The sequence below is a fragment of the Struthio camelus genome, chromosome 5 (assembly GCF_040807025.1).
Source record: "Struthio camelus isolate bStrCam1 chromosome 5, bStrCam1.hap1, whole genome shotgun sequence".
Lineage (NCBI taxonomy): Eukaryota > Metazoa > Chordata > Aves > Struthioniformes > Struthionidae > Struthio > Struthio camelus.
The window spans coordinates 72,034,486-72,049,556 of NC_090946.1; positions in this window are offsets into that span (position 1 = coordinate 72,034,486).

Below are 15,071 nucleotides of genomic sequence, written 5' to 3' on the forward strand. Positions count from 1 at the left end.
AGCTTGATTTATAGTCCAGTTGCAAAAGACCCTTTAGAGGCCCTGTTTAACCCCATGCCCTTCATCATCTCGTCTCCCAAAAGCAACTGGAGACGCACGCTCCTGCAGGGCGGCTGTCCTGACGCACCTTTACAGCACCTCCCTTCCCCTTCAGACTTACTGTCCCATCTCACTCTGGACCTTCTGGTTCATCATTCGCCACATATGGGACCAGTGACTGACCCCATCAGTAGCACCAGCTCTGCCCCGTGGGACTGCTCCCCAACTGGTGATGGCTTACCCCGACACTGGGAGTGCCTTACGATCTGCTTCTTCTCCAAAGTCTACCATATGCTACAGCAGCACAGTCTGAGTTACAGATAAAGAATTTTGAATTATAGAAGGAGGAAAAATATTTAGCAAAGTTATGTAACTAAAGTTCAGAAATAGCCTGTTGCCATCTGGTTGTGCTATTTTGAAGACCAAAAAAACCCTCAAGTCTTTTTAAAGCTAACTATACTGTTTGCAAACTCAGCCTTTTTTTTTTTTTTAATCTCGAATTCCACATGCTTAATTTACCCCAGGAATTATTTGAACCAGCTTTGCCTGTGCACAAGCCATATGAAATTATACAGCTTCTTTCCATGTATGCCATGCATATTTTAAAAGCACTGTCAGATTCCTGTAAAAGTGAGTGTACAACGTCAGGGGAGACAAAGAGAGGAGAGGGGAGAGAAGAAAGTCAAACATACTGTAGATTAATTTTTCCTGAATTTATTTCTGAGCTTCGTTTTGAGCCTGTAGGTTTGCCCCTGGAGTTATTTGTGAATTCAAGATTTAAGTAGCTGGCTATGCATGCAGATAAAATAAAGACATCTTCACAGCCTCATTTCAGGAAGAAAATTGTTTTGGCCACCCATGGTCATGAGATACAAGCCACCACGTGGGCATCCTGCTCCCATGCACAAAACAGCTCTCAGATAGGAATATTAGAAACATATTAGAGCAACTGAGGGAAAATGTGTGAAATGAAATGCTGCATTCACAGTGTGTTTGATAGTTAAACACCTAGCGATGCATCTAGTAGGACAACCCCCGAGTTGGGAGCAGTAACTTTCAGTTTTGAAGAGGTCTTTACAGAAATCTCTAGTCTCAGTCCTTGTGGTAGGGCAAATTTTGTGGTAAGAGAGTCACACTGAAAAAAATGGTTCTGCTGGACTGGATTAAGGTCTTGGTCTCCATTGTCTTGTGTCTTGTCTTTCACAGGGGTCAACCCTTACTTTCCAAGTGAACTCCTATGAGCCTCAGGTGGGCTCCATCAGAATAACATACCATGAAAGACCTAATCCTTAGGCAGGTATTGACTGAGACAGGGACTTCCCAAGAAGGGAACTCCCCACTGAGGTCATATGCACCCTGGCACCGGGCCACCTCAACATCCCCCTGCTCGCTGGGCTGGCCACCCCAGGCTCCAATCAGTCATCCTTTCCCACTGAGAAAAGGAGCAAAAGCAGGGTGAACACACATACTAACAGTGGGTACAGGCCAAGGCATCAAAAGGTAGTTATTTTTACAGCCTTCACTGCAATTAAAATGCCAGCCTCTAGCGATTACAATCGCTAAAGAAACTGTAATCGGTGCGGCCAGCTTTGCAGAGAGCCTGAAACAGAGTCAAGATGTGACCTTCCCCATTAAACAGAGGATAACTTTCCATCATTCTCACTATTTGACATTCCATTTGACTGCAAGGGAACTGTCACTCTGAAACCCATCCAGGCTCCCCACAGCAGAAGAGCACCCCAAGGTGCAGGGCCTGGTTGTTAACAAGGCGCCATGAGGTGAGATCATCCAGTCTATGTCATTCCCACATGACCCTCTCTTAGATCTATTATTTAAATATTGCTACTAGCTACTAAAATTATAAACAAATCCTAAGAAATCACTATCCTATAGCTGCAACATAATCTCAAAAAAAGGTTCTGTATCAGTTCAGTGAGTGACTCGTATGAAAACCTTTAATATTCAGTATTGATTGTGTATCATTCTCAAGTACACAGGAAAAGATTAAAGGAGTGCTTTCACATGGAGCCTAATTTAATCTAGTTTGAACATGAGCCCTGCGAGAGAGACCTACCTGGTCTGTCCCCTGAGCAGTGACCTATCATGAGTATTGAGCTGATAACTTCCAGAGCCAACGTCCCATGGAAAGACTGTTTCCCTTCCTCAATTTTAAGTGTGCTGCCTTTCAGTCACATCACATGAGGCTGATTTTTTCTGATTTGCCTCCTCTGTACAGGCCAGCATTCACCTGTTTCCTGCACTCTTAGCCCATTTTCAGACTTGCCGTGTGAGATACGGAAACACCCTGGGACACAGGGCAGTCTTCCAGCACAGACCTTCACCACCTCTGGAGACATTGTTTTCTTCCACTCATGGTCTCCAGAGGCTGGGCCTGGAGGGAAAACCATTGTGAAGCAGACCTGAAATAAACCCTATTTACCTTCAGGCAGCTGGTTAAGGTGCTTTTTTAGAAAGCACAGTCACAGAACTGCACACGCAGTTGTAGGCAAATGCTGAATATGTGTTATTTAATAGCATGATTATAGTCTTACTCTCTGGGAGTGAGGTATTAGCTAACAGTCAGGGATTCATAGGGTTATTTCCTCATTGGAAAAACTGAGGATCCAACTCAGCTGCATCCCTAATGCAATTCTGTTCATTTGTGGTGATCGAGTACAAAGCCTAGTTTTGTCAAGCATGGAAGAAAACAATGGAAAAAGAGCGAGCAATTTTCTTGCTCACGTTTTCCAAAGGTGTTGTTTCCGTGGCAGCTTACAGCCATCTAAACGGAGGCTGCTGCCCCCTGCCTTCCCCCAATTTCAGTCCCTGCTTGTGCTGTCCTGCCCCCTCGGCAGGGCCGTGGTCTGACCAGGCTGTGAGGAGTTTGTGAAGGAGGTAGAAAGGGTGCCTGGATGCCACTGGGGCATCAGCTGCAGCTGTCGGAAACTGCACGCTGTTAGCAAGCCTGGGTTCCCATCAAGCCTAGCCGTGGTGGTCAACAGGATTGCTTCTTTGGCTTTCTATGTTGTTCAACCGCAAGAGGCTACAACCAATTAATCTCTCTGACCTCACACTTGCGATCCCAAAGAAAAGCCCTGCTACTCGCTGCTTGCCCAAGTTTAGGCTCCCACCTGCCTCTGATTGACTTGCCAGGTTGCTTCTACTGGTTCAGTCTCTGCATCCTATAACGGGGTGTAATTGCACCATGCATTCAGCGGGCAAAAAGGTGCTCAGACTTTCATGAGCTCTGCTGCTCTGTGGTTAAAGATCAAAGACCCACTTGATTGCAGCCATTATAAACCCTGCAGCGCAATATTTTTTCCAGCCTCATTTTCCACATTTCTTCAGCAGTTTAATATTCTACTCAATGTTTCCCTGTTACGGCTGCTCAGAGAGCAGGAGCAAGCTGTCCACAGCAATACTCTGTTCTGTTTCCTCCCTGGGCTGTCACAGTTAATTGGGAACCCAATAAAGTATAAACACCTTAAATTAATCTTCCGAAGAGCCATTAGTTAGCCTCTGTCAACACCGAAATTCATCCTAGTCTTATTTGGTTTCTAGCTAACCTAAGCGCGGAGCTTTGCCAGCTCTGTCCTTACCCTCCGTTGCAGGTCACAAATAAATGTGATGAATATGAGTCTGTGCAGCACCCGCTCTCACTCTCCTGCCATCCTGAGTGCCATCCGCTCGTTCTCGCTGTGTTCTCAGGCCAACCACACTCTCAGCCCTGATCTTCTGAGGGGAATTGCTGCTCACCTCCCCTATTAGCCTCTTGTACAGTGACTTTTTAGTTAGAGCAGGTCAAAAAAAATTATTCAGTGAACTATAAGTTTGACATATTATGCTGTTCCAAACCAAAAGATGCTGAGGTCAGTTGATAGTTCCAACTGGAAAAAATATATGTTTTTTAAAAATGCCAGAACTTTACATCAGCATTTCCAAAGAAAAAGCTTCAGAATGGCATTTTTAGTTTGAAACTGATTTTTTTTTTCCTCTTAACAGGAGAAAGTCAACAGGTGAATAACCAAATGGTCAGACAGAAGTTTTCCTCCCTCCATCTGTCTCCACATCATGCAGCCTACAGGAGGGAGACTGGAGAATCTGAGTTACGCGTAAAAACCAAAAATTAATCAAAAATTGACAAGGCACTTACAGGCTCATGAAGCATGACTTTCCCAGCAAATGCTTTATTACTAGCTGTGGCTATTAAGGTTTGTCTGGGAATATCTCTGTCAGCTCAGGACATGATTTCCCATCAAAACCAGAAGAGCCAAGAGCTCTTCTTCAGGAAACCCAAATATAAGTTGCCGTCCCAGCTTGGGCAGAGGAAGGATTTGCACTACAGCCTCCTGTATGGAAAATCCCCACCACAACCAGACTTCTATCTGAGGCCAGGCTCCTCTCAGAGCTTTCCAGTCATATCTGCCTTTAAAGGCCTTGATTTTGTTCCATAGGGGAACTGTTTTCTCCAAGCTAGATCTAGTGTACACATCAGCTCTGTATTTTGGAATAGTTATGTGCATTGCTCTTCCACTTGTAATTAGGATAGATGAGAGGAAGTTAATAGTGCAAAGGTTAATGATAATTCGATCTACAGAACAACATGGGCTGCACAATAGCAAACAGATTGATGTAGGCATGCAGTCATCCGTCGTCTCTTCCACCAACCAGCCTGTTCCCAGTGCAGACAGGCATGCCATGTGATGCCCCCTTCCCTTAACTGCTCTGAGGTGCCCAGACCAGAGGCAGAATTGCCCTACATTGCTTCGACAGCCAACAGAGAAAAGCAGAAGGCCTGAGTCACCCCTCAGGGGACCTCTCTCTCTTCGTTGACTATGCAAGGCAACTCTTCTACCTCTGAGACCTCAGCTTGGTGCCTGACCTCCACTTTTTCTCTTCTAGATGAAAGACTCTGTATATGGCCGCACTGACGTAAATAAATTACTTCTTCAGTCTAGTGTACCAAGAGGTTCCACTCAGTGCCGGGTACTCTTCATTATTTACCACTCCCCCAGCATCTGTAAACTGTCAAGATTTTCTTTGTAAGCTGTAGAGAATGTTAAATAAGATAGGGCAAAGCTCCATCCCTGCACAACTATACTCCTAATATAGTTATCAACATCATTTCCAGAGAATTTTCAACTTGAAGGTAGCAGCAGCCACTATCTACTTGCAACCTCCAACCAGCAAACTGGAGCTTCAGAGATAGCATCTCTGAAGAGAGTCTCTTCAAACTGCCTTCGTGGCAAGGAAGAACGGTCCCATCCCTTGTCTAAACTGTCATTCGGACAGTTTGAGGATTTTTTGCTTATGCTTCCCAAAGTAATGGAATATCTGGAAGAATCTGAATGTTCAGCCTCCAAGCCCTAGAGTGGAATCTAAGTTGTCATGGCACTGGTTTGGGAGGTGTGTCATGGCATGTTTGGCAGGCTATACTCACAGAAAAGGCTACAGGAAAAGTCTAGCTTGAAACAGGTCTCACATGGTGGGAACTTGAGGTCCCAGAGGGGTATTTGGGGAAGATGGGAAAGAGGAGGAGATGCTGATATTTCATTTTCTGATAGTAGAAGCACTGAGAATTAGAGATGTGCTCAATTCTGGGATGCTCCAGGTTTCTGCATTCCCTTGCTTACCTCATGCCGAAGCTTTCATTTTGCTTTGCAGCTTCTGAAGACGACCTCTCATGAGAGTTTGATGGCTTCCTGCTGCTTCTTTAAGAGTTGACGGGAAGCAGTAGTCTTCTTCACCCATCAGCCAAACACCTGTAGGCAGTAGCCCTGTGAGAGGACAGTAACATGACAAGGAGATTGGAAGGCCAGTCTATAAGCATGGATCATAGGCATCTCATTCAAAAAAGCCTCCTGTGACATCCCACAGGACCTCTAGAAACTGAAGAGGAAGAGGTGGGCCCATATCTTGCACAGAGCAGCTCCGGGTTATCTGAGACTGTCCCTGCAGCTTTGACTGAGCAGGGAGCGCCTGCACAGCAAAAGCTAGCAGAGTCCTTGCTCACCTGTGGCTATTAAAAGCTTGGAAGAGGTAACAGCATTCCTGGGAGCTATGCTCTTGCAGGTAAAGCAAGCTGTGGAAGAAACCTTCTGGGGGTCCTTTCTGCCATCTTGGCATTTACATTACCTACATGTAAATGAGAGTGGAAATTAATTTCTCCTGCTTGGTAGGGAGGAATAAAGCCTGGCTGCTCTTTGTGGCTAGGAGACTCCAGTGAAGTTTCCCAACTGATCAGCAGGTTTTGGGAAAAGCATTTCTAGACAGGAAAGAGAAGCAAAATAGGTTAAGAGAAAGAATATTCTTGGTTCCGTGTCACCAGCTCTGGCCTGGTGTGTGTGGAAGAAGTTCCCCTGCAGACTGTTTGGTGGCCCTGGCATGGGTATCACCCACACGCTAGCTGGGAGCTAATTCCACAGGGCTCACTCAATTGTCTCAGCCGGGACCTCACCCACAGGCTGGCCAGGAGCCAGGTCCCCAGAGCCTGCTCCATTTCCTTTGTGTGGACCTTGCCCACAGTCGAGTGAGGAACCCAGTTCCCAAGGCCTGGGTGCAGCTGATTTCGTCTCAGCACCAGCCTCTCCCATATGCTGGCAAGTAATTGCGGGACCCTCTGCCTGCCACCTCCCTACGTCTGTCTGTCCTTCCAGCCAACCTCGGAAAGCCTGACCGCACTCAGCTTCCGAGAAAAGCCTCCACACCCATGAATAATATGTTAAGCAGTCAATGGGCACACAAACATGGACTACAAAGGAGACTTGTAGTCTTTACTACAGGCTCATGGGAATGCTAGAGAGCTCATCCTGAGCTGTCAAAGAAAACATCTTGTTTGCTGCCACGTGCTCAGGAGCTTGGGAACATCCCAGTTCCGATGGCTGCTTAAAGAACAGAGTCGCATCAGAGACAGCCTTGATACTGCTCCTGCCAGAGAGCCATAGCAAGGCTGGTGGGTAGAACATGCAGCAGAGTGCCTTGATCGCCTCTGTGAGAGTACACATTGAGGAAATATGTACAGGGAAAAAAAATTGGACTCATGCCCTGCTCTGATTCTTTGTGTGCGAGAGGCTGGAAGTGTTTTGTTTTTTGCTTTTTCTTATATAAAAAAAATTATCAAACATCAAGTTATGTTTTGGCAGAGGTCTCCTCGGAAGATCTAAAGAAGCAGAGTGGGAGGTTTTGCAGCTTCTAGTGAACAGGGGAGAGGAGGAGGTGTTGAACTGCAAAGATTTTCTCTTCCAACTGTTGGTTAGGAATGGGAGTTAGATAAATGTTAGCTAAATACAGACTGCTTAAAACGTTCTCTAGGAAAAGCAGTTCTACTCGAAATTCGTCAGTTTTTACTTGCACTGTCATAATACTATTAGTTCTCCAGTGAGGAAAAAACAAACAGGGTAGACAAGACCTGAATTGCTAATGTAAAAACAAGAAATAAAACCATCCTCCCACAGTTAAGAAGGTGACCAAGTGCCCATTTCTTCTTAGCCTTGCATGTTCTTGGCCACTTCTTCCGCTTACTATAAGTGTAAGAGAAAGGAGCACACGGGACTTCCACTTTATTTAATCACTATGCATGAACCCCCACCCTCCTCACACTCTCAGTACCCCTAGGTACTGAGAAATCCACCCTAGGACCCAGGGGGGTTTCCAACATTGCTAGTGGCAGTGATCTGAGAGATAAAAGTGCACAGGTGAAACAAAACTGATTCCTCAGCTCAGAGCCTAGATAGAGGGCAAGGCTTCCAACTCAACCTATCAGAAGATATTACTAAGGCAGAGGAAGCAGCTTGCCAATGTTTATTTCCAATCTCTGGTCATGCTCTACTGACCCATTCTAATCAGACTTTGCCTTGGCCAGAAGTCAGGGTCTTGAAGAGCAAGCCTGGAGCATTAGACTCATTGCAGATAGGTTTCCAGACAGCACCTACAGAGACGCCAGCTGGAAAAATCAGCTCAAGTCATAGGAGAGATGGAAAGAGGACAGATATGCTCAGCATGAGAGTGCAGATGGCCAGGAGCAGATTGCATTAAACTGAAGAACAAGGAAGCGATGATCAGCCCAGGAAGCCCAGCTGGAGCAGGAGAGGGAACTGCCCTGACTCAGAGCCACACTCTGCAAAAAGCTGCAACGTGTGTAAGACTCCTGACATGGGTTATGCTGCCGAAAATCATCCAGCACCATCCCTGAATGACAAAGCACAAGGAAGATGATAGAGACAACTGTTAACATGTCCTCAGAGACTCTAATATAGCAAGGTTTACAATACAACACCTTTCAGGGGCAAGGTGGCTGTGCAAGCAAGGATAGACAAGGATGAAATAAGCAATGTCACTGGGCTGAAGGGAACTGGTCCGTGCATTAGAACTAGAGACCAGAACTTTGCCAACAAAATCAAGTTATGTTTAAAATAATTCTTACTACTCCTCAAGAGAAGTTAAAAATACAACATGCAGATCCCCAGGTCAACTTTTTTTCAAATATATAGTGTTTGTGTGGGCATAAGGCACCTCTGGGGAGTATTGCCAGAAACCCAAATGTTTCTCTTCTCCCCCAGTAATTTTTTATTCAAAACAAACAAAAAAAACTAGAACAAACCAGAAAACTTGAACTTCAACCACCAAACACCTTATTCAGATTGGATCCAGTTCTCGATAATATATGTCAAGCACACATATGTGAATACTGCAAACAGTGTATTATGATTTCCTGAGGATAGGGGAGAAAAAAAAACAGGGAAAAAAGTGTCAGCATACTATAAGAGAAGTCTTCATGAAAATAAGCAGGCTGCTCAGCATACCCTCACTACCAACAGATAAGAGAAGAAAAATCCTAACAAAAAATGTATACCAAAGGAACCTGCGAAAGACTGGCTAAAGACAACAGCTGAACATTATTAACAGGCCAGCCCAGGAACTGGAGGTGGCAAGCCAGAAAGCATGTATGAAATCACTACTAAACCACAAAGACTTCTAGGCTGTAACTTACAACAACAACTTATAGTTGCAATTACAGCAACTCAGTCAAAACTGACATCAAAATATTCTCTCCAGCTATGAATGACAAAGAGAATATTAAGCAGACTTCTTATTCTGTTAAACAGATATTGCTTGGAACAAAACTCACCTTTATCAGCAGAAAGATTTACTTTGATATTAATCACAAGCAAATATCACCTTAGAGGGTTTCAAAACAATTGTCAACGAACTAAAGGCTCGGAGCAAAAAACCAGGGTAAAATTACTACCTTTTGTTTTGAAGCAGTTCTGTAAAGAAAGCTCAGAACACGGCTATATCTCCTCAGATGAGCCTGGGAAAGGAATCTACCCCTAAGGATGGGAAAAAAGTTCAAAATTTCCTAAACAGTGATATTTAAACTACCGTTAACAAACAGGATGGAAACATGATGTTGCCTGTTCCAAGGCAATTCTTTTTGCGTAACAGCACTAAACAGAACCCACAGTGCTGTCAAGAACAGGCTTGCAATACAACTTGGGTTTTATTCTATTATTCTTGCATGGACCATATTTTCACATCATTCAAAGAAATGAAAAAATAGCAGTTGTCATGTGTCCGTATTGCACTAGCTTTTAGAAACTCTTTGACAAGGCAGACAGATTTCTACAGCAGCTATTCTCAGACTTCATAGCAGTCATACTGGTCCTGCAGCCACTAAAGGTCCATTTAACTCTATATTCTGGCTCCAATAGCAGACAACAGCAGATATTTAGGGTAAGAACGCAGGAACAGAGCATGCGTACAGTGATTTTTTTTTTCCCCTCCCAGTATACTTTCCTCACATTCCCCACCCCAAAGTCCTATGGCTCAAGGGCTTACTGAGCCAGGAGAGCATCTTTGTGTTTAGTTGTGCTCAATGGATTTGATTTTCCATGTCTCTCTACTCATTTTGTGAGCTGGGGTAAGTTTTTGTCAGCTACAACATCCCCGGCAATGAAATTCACAGCAGAAATGTGCGTTGTGAAAAAAGCTACCCTCTCCATCATTTTGAACCAGCCACGTGGTAATTACACTTGATGATCCTTAGTTCTTGTACCATAAGGAGCGAGTGATCAACTCATATTCAGCTTTTTCATTGCCTCTCATAACTTCCTACACCTCTCTCACATTTCCCTCGTTTATCTCTTTCAGGACGAAGGTTTTGTTCTGCTAGAAATCTTTAGTTATCTAAATCTTCTGGAGACCTCATACAAACACCAAATGCAGTCTCCATTCATGATTTAAGAAGTGTTCAGTTCTATCATTGGATATAAAAAACAAATGCTCCTCCTTCCCTGAGTTGGAACCGATATTCACTTCTTTAAGAGAACAAACCTTTGGCATGGGAACTACAGGTCCAGGTACTGACAGCATGGCCAGAAATGCGGGCTCATCTAACAGTTATCTCCCAAGTACCTTGATAAACAGAATGCAACAGCATACAGACAGCCTGGTTTGAATGAGTTAGCAGCAAATGGATCTTAAAAATCAGAGGAAATAAAACTCAGTATATCCTCAGATTCTACCATCTCCTAGAAATATGATCCTTGAGAACTCCTAATGGACTTACTTACCTAGACAGCAGCTTTCATAAATTTGGTGCCTTCATCCACAATATAGTGGATAACACCTTTTTGGAAGATCAGCAAGGAAATTCCAGCACCACCAGCATGAGACTACAGCTCTTAAGCATAGGTCAGAGTCTTAAAAGAGAGGTAAGTTCAGCCAACAGCAGTTAAAAAGCTTTTATTGTGAATGCCTGCACAGATGTTCAGAATAAAATGGCCAGACATAATGAAAAATGCTGTCCACCCACAGCTGTACAAACAGCAGAGGAGAGGAGAACTTATCTAGGGTACGCTCAACAAAAGCTGGACAACAAGATCTCTAAACAAACCACGTTTTAGGCAAACCCCAAAATAAAGTTAGCCTAATGTAATCCCTGCAATATGGAAACAACTGAAGCAGTGATCTTGAAAGGGAGCGGTTCATGATAATCCAAAGAATTATGGGGCCAGTTGGCAGGGATAAGTGCTACCTCCTGCACCCGGCCAGCAAGACATGCATCAGAATGACTACAAGACGGCCTGAAGCTTCCCAGGAGCATCAGGACCACGCTGCCTGGTTTTTCTGGCTTGCTATAACCTTCTTGTTACAGCTTTCGGACTTTGCCATGCCCCAGGCCTGTATCCCGTCTCACAACACTACCATTAGTGATGCTGTAATAAAAAGTCTTAGCTGTTCATGCAGCTACTTAACACACATAGTCAAAAAGCCTCATTTTATATTAAAAAAAGCAGTACATTAATTGTAGTCTTAAAAAGCAACCTTTTTGCCTTTGAATAAGTGCATTGATATTAATTTGATTTGCATCGCATGGTATAACATTACCCTTAGGAAAGCAAAGGGATACAAGTTTTAAGACATTTTCTATCTGAGGCTTATATAACTTCACAAGGTAACGTTGCTAGACAACTTTATGTAATAGTTTACAGACTTGTAAGCTTTTTTAATGGCAATCCAAAATTATTGTCTCTTAACATTTTTTGACTTTGGAGGAGCCTTGCCAGTTTACATCAGCCAGGAAATCTGTTCTTTAGGCTCATTCACAGAACGTTTTAAGAATCTCTGGCAAAACATTGACTTGAGCAAGAGAGGAAGAAGTTACTCAGAGTGAAATGAATTCGAAAGTAAACATAGAGACAGCAGTTAGAAAAATTTGAGGGTAATCCAATTTTCATGGAGAGGGGCAGGCATCAGCTGACCCACAACTTGACATTTCAGCCTCCTCGCATCTGTTGACACACACAGACACAAAACATCTCAGTCTTCTGCAAATAGCCCTGGGACTGATAGTTTCTTGGTCCGTGCAACAGGTCCATTGTAGCAGCCTGAATGGGACATAAATCAAAATGGTTCCAGCACCAAAAACAGATTGTTATTTTTTTTCCCTTGAATGATAAGACCTTGTTCTAAAATAGGTAGATAGTGCACTTGGCTTGACGTGTCTCACTCATAGCAGCACAGGGCCAGAAACCTACTACAGCCACATCTCTGCTGTTGGTTTTACAGACCTTTGGGAGAGAGGAAAATAATTGCACGAGGCTCTAGAGCACTACCTGCCTAAAGGGAGACCTCAAAGCCCAGTTATAAAAACTTGGGATTTTCTTACATGGTCTGACATGAAGGAAGCAAGTAGACCTGCGAGAGGAGCAACAAAGCCACCCCCGCAGTACCTGTTGCAGCATGTGAGCAAGTCTACAGCAAGCTGCAAGTGAGGGGCTACAGCTGAGACACAACCAGGTTTGAAGCACTTCTGTGCATCAAGTATAGCAATTCCAGTATTGCCAACCCGAGGAGTCCAAAAATCAAATCAGCAGATGAAAGAAAGAATAGGCTTCTCATAGTCTTGCCTAATAACTTCAGGCCCGCTCCAACTTCAGGTTGCCACAGGGAAGATGTTTTCCCAGCTGAAGAAGCTCCTGCAGCACCTTTGCCCCGGCAAGGCTGTCCGCAGACTAGGAGGCCAAGGCATGACTCAGCCTAGTGTCACTTTCTCAACCCAAGACACTTTGCTCCAGCTGCCCTGTTACGCATGAGGGCTTGAGCAGCTTGGTACACTTGTGCACACCCACACTTGATTTCAGTTCCCTTCTTTCCAGCTTTCCCTGCTCCTCCAGAGGGTGTTTGCCCAACCTCCAAAGCGAGGACCCTTTGGTGAGGGTCTTCCTTTAACCCGGCACTGCAGGCACATAAGGAGCTCAGATAAACTCATTGCTTACAGCAGTGAGTAATGCTCACTGCCCCATGCCCTCTGCTCCTCCTGTCAGCAGGACATACGGCTGCTGGGAGCAGGACAGCCCCAACCGCAGGAGAGATGCAAGAAATCCTCTTCCCCAAGGAGCCTGTACAGGTTTCACAGGGGAGCCCTGGAGTATCCTAAGGGCCTTCCAGCTTCTTCCTCCTTCCAAGAAATCAGAGCAAACCGCTCACCATCTCACCTCACCCCAGTGCCCTCCCAAACCACACATTAAACGATTCATAGGAGCCTCTCCGGCTGGTTTGCTTTAGCAATGCTGCACACAGCTGTGGAGAAAATAGCAGGCTCTGACCGTAATTAATGAGTTTTGTTAGACTGCATGCTTCAGCTGCAAATCATCAGCTGATCAGCAACATTTATTTATCATTAATACCAATTGAAAAATAACCCTAAGAAGCTGTCAGTGATACAGGGTAAATCCTGGAGGTATTTCACTTGTTCTGTGAAATAAAAATAATGTGGCTTTAATGCCCACATGTCCTCTTCAGCGGGGCCCTTGGTTGCCTGCTATCAGTTTGTACTGTGGCGTTTTAAGGGTGTCCCTTGCCATGAGAATAACAATTTCTTGTTGGGAAGAAATGAGGAGTGAAGTGCCTCAGCAGTGTTGTTTCACGGGTTACCTGCACAGCAGAGACCTTTGCCAGCAAATCAAGCCCTTCTGCTCCTTGTAGCCAGTCTCCATCTCAGAGGCCAGAAACGTCACCACCTTGCGTGACAGCTTTGGACACATCTGTGTTACATAGCCTGTTCCCTGCTCTGTGAGATGGAATAAATCACTAAACACAGAGAGTCAAACTTCCTTTGTTTGCCTCCCACATTGCTGCTTTGAATCACCGTCTGGATGGTGCGTCGTGCCTCTTAGCGCTGTAATGACATACCGAGCCGGGAACCTAAACCGGGATCACTGAGGAGCATTCACAAGTGGCGGAAGGAGGCACCGTTACTCAGATGAGTCATAGCTTAAGATTTTTTTCTTTGCATTACTATGTGATCCCTTAAAGAAATATAAAGAATTCTCTCTGTCTCTCTCTATTTTTTTAAGCCCACGTTTTTCCCAGGGAGAGAAGCCCCGCACAGTTGACCATTTCCCAGGCACTGACTGAGCCTGTGCTGGAGGTATTGCAGGTTTCCCCTCTCTTCTGCTAGTCTCTTCCCCTAACGATGCGGCTGGACTGGAGGCTCTCCACGTGCAAGCAGAGCTAATCCACGAATAACGCGGTGCTGCAAAGCACACAGCGGTCGTGAGAGGCAGGAGCACCTCACAGGTGCTGCCGCTGGTGAGGTGTCAAACCCTCGAGGTCTTGAAATAGATGCAGGCCGGAAATGGAGGCCGAGAGCCCTGCATTTGCAAATCTCATTCGGAAATGCTGAAGCAGCTCTCAAAAATCCTTCTTGCCTCAGAATTTCTTCAGAGACTGGAAAAAGAAACATAGGCAGGAAGGAGAGTTCACACAGTCACTGCTGTTGCCTTTTGCTAGCCTGTTTCTCCAGCACAGACAGAAAAGATCAAAAGGGAGCTCTATGGGAAAGAGATTTGCACTGAATAGTATTTTGGGGTCACTGATCAGTGAAGGAGAGAGCTTAGAGCTTGTTGCTCACTTTAAAGAAAAAAAAATGGACCATTGATTTTACTGGGACTCCTGTAGGCAAGGCAATTACCTAAAGTACAATATCTTTTTATTGTACCATTGAGGACTGGCTGCTAATGCTTATAAATCTTCTCTGGATGAGGTTATCATTCAGCTGCTTTAGATAGCTTTTTCTCATATGAGAACCCTTAAACCACACACCTCTCTCTTAATTTAAAAGACAGCTGCAGGGAGGAGAGGGGCCAAACTGTGGAAATACACCACGAAGTCTCAGGGGTGAGGCCCCCCTCCCCAACACGAGGCTTGGGATGAGTTGTCCCTTGGGAGATTCCCAGCCCTGTGGCCGCGGGAGACGGCAGCCGAGCACAGCTGAGGCGGGAGGTGAGCAGGGAGCCCCGGGGGTAAGTGCCTCGCCAGGCATGTAGAAATGCAGTAGTGCAAGGTTACCTGAACCAGGTTTCGTTTGCTGTTAGCTAGGCTACTTATAGGAACAGAGTTTACTAATTTAAAAATAACTAGGAAATCTCTGCATTCACTGTGCTCTCTTTGGGATTGCAACGCAGACGCGCTACTAGCAAGAGATAGCTGTGTTAAGGTAGTAACGGTCTCAGGCTGCGAGAGGGGTT